We start from the raw sequence: 4,749 nt of genomic DNA, 5'->3' as shown, positions 1-4,749 counted from the left end.
AATCCCCAGTATTGGAAGTGGGGCCTAGTGAGAGGTGTTAGGGTCATGGGGCAGATCCCCCATGTCTTGGTGCTATTCTCACTATAGTGAGTGAATTCTCTCAAGATCTGCTGTGTAAGTGTGTGGCACCACCCCCAACTCTCTCTCTTGATCCTGCTTTCGCCATGTGACATGCAAGCTTCTGTTTTACCTTCTGCCATAAGTAAAAGCTCCCTGAGTCCTCCCCAGACACTGAGCTGATGTGGGCACCATGCCTCCTATACAGTCTGCAAAAGTGTACAATTAAACCTCTTTACAAATTACCCAATTTCAGGTATTTCTTCATAGCAATGCAAGAACAACCTAATACATACCCCTTGTCTGCCTGATCCCTGGGGAACATGCTGTCCTGTGATGCTGAAGACTGTAGCTGGTGAACTCATGGCCCATCTTTGGATTCAGAAAAATCTCCCAGGGAGTATTGGCCACCTCCCCTGGCAGACTCAGCACCCCTGGCCCCTGCTGTGGGGTTACCTTGCCTTGGTTGTGGCAGGCCTACTGGCTGTTAGTTCAGCATCCTTCAAGGGAACAGAAAGGCTTGGAATCATTGATTATCATATCTCTGTCTGACCATGCTATTGTGGACTTGGCCTGAACAGCCATAGAAATGCAAGGAATGGGGTATGAGGGACTTGGGCAGTTGTCTCAAAAAGGGAGTCAAGGCAGAAGTCCCTTACCCTGAGCACTGCTCTCAACATGGAGGTAACTTACTGTGGTAGGCAGCCTTTTATCTCATGATTTGACTTTTTGATGAGTCTAAGCTAGTTGTCTTGTAGACTATTCTGCATTCTCGATTTGGCTGATTATTTCCTCATAATATCTTATAACTTGTTTCTCCAACCCTTGCCTTTTTATTAAAAAACAAAACAAAACCTAGACATTATATGTACAGATTTGATTATATTCAGGTTAAACATTTTTAGAAAGAATACTTCAGTAACATTGAGTAGGTTACATCATTTCATGTTAGGCACATAATTTCAGCTTATCTCACTATTAGTAACGTGAAATTTGGTCACTTGGTGAGATGATGACCCCCCAATCACTCCATTGAAAAAGGACACACATCCCTTTGCACTTTGTAAGCTACAAAGAACCTGTTCAACAACTTTTCATCTTATGCTTTGAACACCTTTTGTGATCTTTTCCTGAGTCAGTTATTTCACTGGGGGTTGCAAAAATGGTGTTCTAACTGTAGTAGTCTGTATTTATTAACTAGCATTTTTCTGTAAAGAAGAACTTTCTTTTTTTAAGAGACGGAGTCTAGCTTTGTCTCCCAGGCTAGAGTGCAGTGGCATCATCAAAGCTCACTGAAGCCTCAGCCTCCTGGGTGCAAGCGATCCTCCCACCTCAGCCTTCTGTGTTGCTGGGAACACAGGCACATGCCACTGTGCCCGGTAAGAGCACTCTTTTAAGAAAACTATTTTAATGAATTTCTCAGTGGACCACTGGGTAGTGGTTTGTTTCCAATTTTGTTGAAAGCACTTGGAAAGCTCCTGATTTTTAAAAGGATTTGTTACCCAGTTATTGGAGCTATTCACTCTCTCAATACTATCCCCAGTATTTTCAGTTATTCTTATGTTTGGTCCCCAGGAGGTTTTTTAATTCAGCAATGCAGGATTTGAAGTAAAGGTGGAAGAGAGGTTCGGCAATCTATGGTAAGATGGAAGAAAAGCTAAGTGGAAACCAAGAACCAGCATGGCATCTCGACTGCACCAGTTCTCAGAAATGCTGTTTTAGAATGCATACTTGTAGAAGTTGAGGATCTAGAAATTAGTTCCCATAAAACTCTGCATGCTTTGGGACTTCTTGGAAAGTTTTTGCGTGAAGCCAGAGGTCTATAGTACAGAATACTGAGCAAAGTCTTCCAGGTTTCGTTGATGACAAGCTAAGGGCAGAAATAAAGGAATTTAGAGACTGGCTTTCAAAACAATAGCCTGGATTTCAAGCCTTTTGTCTTGTTGCTATTTTGAATTTCAGAAGCCAAATATTAATTTCTTTTTTTCCATTCCTTTTGTAACATCTAAACAGTGCCAAAATCCTATCTCCAGGGCAAATGGATTCTCCAGGGCAAATGGATTCCCCAGGCAGATGAGAAAAAGATCACATTACTCATGTTCAGAATATTACCCCAGGTGCACAAGTATTGTGGAATTTTGTGCATTTGGATGGAAGACAACTGTTTCCTTATCTTCTTCCAATGTCAGGAGTAAGTTTGGTGATTATAACTTTGGCAATATCTTTTAAGCAGAATTAGTATATTATGTAACGTGTTTTATGACCATCCTTAATAAAATTTTGGGTTATGGCTCCTTACAAAATGATTTTAAATATCATTAAGCCATAATATATACATGCAGTCATCCTGGAAGGAATAAATACATTGGTCATTTTTTTGGTCTCAAATAATTTAAAACAATCTTTGTGATTTCTCATGTCAAGGAGCCATAGTAGTAAGTCACAGCACATTAAATTGGCCAGTTATTTTAGTCTAGTCTATTCATGATGCAGAATAGTACACTATGCCTGCTCTGGAGGCTGAGTCAGTGGTTCCAAATCCTAGCTCCCACACTATGCAACTTTGGGCACATTACTTATCCCCCCAAGCCTCCATTTCTTCATCTGTAAAACAGAAATGCCAGTAATAGTACTCGTCTTGTTGGGTTGATAGGATTAAATGACATAATGTATGTAAATACCTGGCACATGTTAAATATTAGTTGTTTTTATTGTTGTTGTAATTATTCTTGACTAAGAGAGGAGATGATATCCAAGTCACCAGCCTGCTGACTCAAAGAATTTCTTCAATATCTAACTTTCTTGATAAATGAATTTTCTTAAAATGTCAAGTGTTAAAATTAACAGTTGAATTTCTCTGAGTCTTACATAGGAAAACTAGAATTAACCTCACTCCTCCTAAAATAAAAGTAGAAAATACGATGAGGATGTTGATCCAGGAAGAACCTTCAGTTTCTTGAAAATTATACTCCAGCTTCCCTGTGCCACCTCTTTGCTAACAAAGTTTTCATTTTTGCACATTGCAAGTCAGCATTCCTCTTTCAAAAAATAAATATTCTGAACTGCCTTGGTTAGTATTCTGAATTAGAAACAATAAGTTATATGCCAGTATTATGAGACAAATGTATAGCCAGTTTATATTTCTGACTTGGAGTAGTCCAGATGCTATCCAAGTATTAATAAAATTTGTATTTATTTAAAATAATTCAGCAACTCACATTTTAAAAATTGTCTTTTCTCCCATAGTGTTATAAAGAATCCATACATTGTTCCTAGTATGGACAATCAGGTGTGGTTATAAAGTATCTCCCAATTAAGGCTGTTAGGACTTAGATAATGGCTTCCCAAATGTCAGATGTTTTAACCTGAGGAGAAACAGATTTCTTGAGTTCTTTCCACCACCCTGTGATGGTACTTCAGGGTCAATCTGTGAAGCTGGAATTCTCATTCAGTTGCCCCTAACTAGATTTTGAAGGAAAGAAGCGGTGGAGGATGGGGAGAGTAACTATTGCAGTGTCCATACTAATTCCTAGATTCCTTTCAAGATTGAGGACCAAGAGGAATCCAATTTGGCTCTGAGAATGCTAGCTGAAATCCCTCCTCAGCAATTCAGCCCTTTTCCCTCTTCCTTTCTTTAGTCAGCAGGGTCCCATGGTGACCGGTTTTAAAAGAAATCATCCTCTTCAGCAGTTACCTAGCACCATGGCAACGAGGACGTCAGCAAAGCAGGATAGACCCTGCACAAAACAGCTCCAACCAGGCTCCCTCCCTGCCTGTCCACTTCAGCCTTGCCTGAGACCTAGGGATGGGGCTAACAACATCTAGACTTGTATACCCCAGAATTCCTGTGTGTTTCTGTGGTTTTCCCCATAAGCACAGATACTTGGGCATACAGTAAACTATGTTACAGAAATCTCCCTCCCCCCCACACACACAAATAAAACATAGATCATATTTAAAGGGTGAGGATGGGTGATGGGATGGGGACAGGGAGGTAAGTATGGGATAGTCTTTTGGGTTTAAGGAAATATAAAAATTATGTTTGTGTTTATAAGGTAACAGTAAACCGATAGCAGGGGAAGTCAGAGCCCTAAACATGTGATGTGGTTTATATTTAGGCACAGGACGTCAGGGAAATTTTTAAAAATATTGTTATTTACTTGAGAGTGAAATAGACAAACGGCTTTAACAAGCACTGAAGGGGGTGTAATGCTGTCCGTGGTGCTGAACACTCCATTGTCCCAGATGTGTGCTAAGGGGGATCCAGAGGGCAGGTTAAGGAACACCTTGCCAGGTCAGGGTACTGACTGTAAGAAAGAAAGAGAGGGGTTGAGGTTAAGAAAGCATCATTTATCTTCCATACTGAGCAACTCTGAATGGTCAGGATAAAATCTTCAGATAGAAAAAAAAGAAAATAGAGAAGGAAGGAGGTTTGGGTGATTGAATCTTCCCCTTTTCATATGGAGATTTTTGGTCTGAGCCAATCAGGGCAGAGATTTCTGCTGCTTTGCTCCTGAAAGGAAAAGTGGGGGAAGGGAGGGAGAAGATGGCCACATTCTCCCCTTTAGCCACATGATCCATTTCCCATGTGACACATTCCAGAGCCTTGGAAAGGAGAAAGGAGGGGCAACAAGAGAGTGGGGCTGGGGGCGGGAAGATGGTTTAACAGTCTACCCTGCACAGCGTCATCTT

This window comes from Macaca mulatta, chromosome 11 (genome assembly GCF_049350105.2).
Source record: "Macaca mulatta isolate MMU2019108-1 chromosome 11, T2T-MMU8v2.0, whole genome shotgun sequence".
Taxonomy (NCBI): domain Eukaryota; kingdom Metazoa; phylum Chordata; class Mammalia; order Primates; family Cercopithecidae; genus Macaca; species Macaca mulatta.
The sequence above is the reverse complement of the archived record's forward strand: the minus strand, read 5'-3'. Positions refer to the sequence as shown.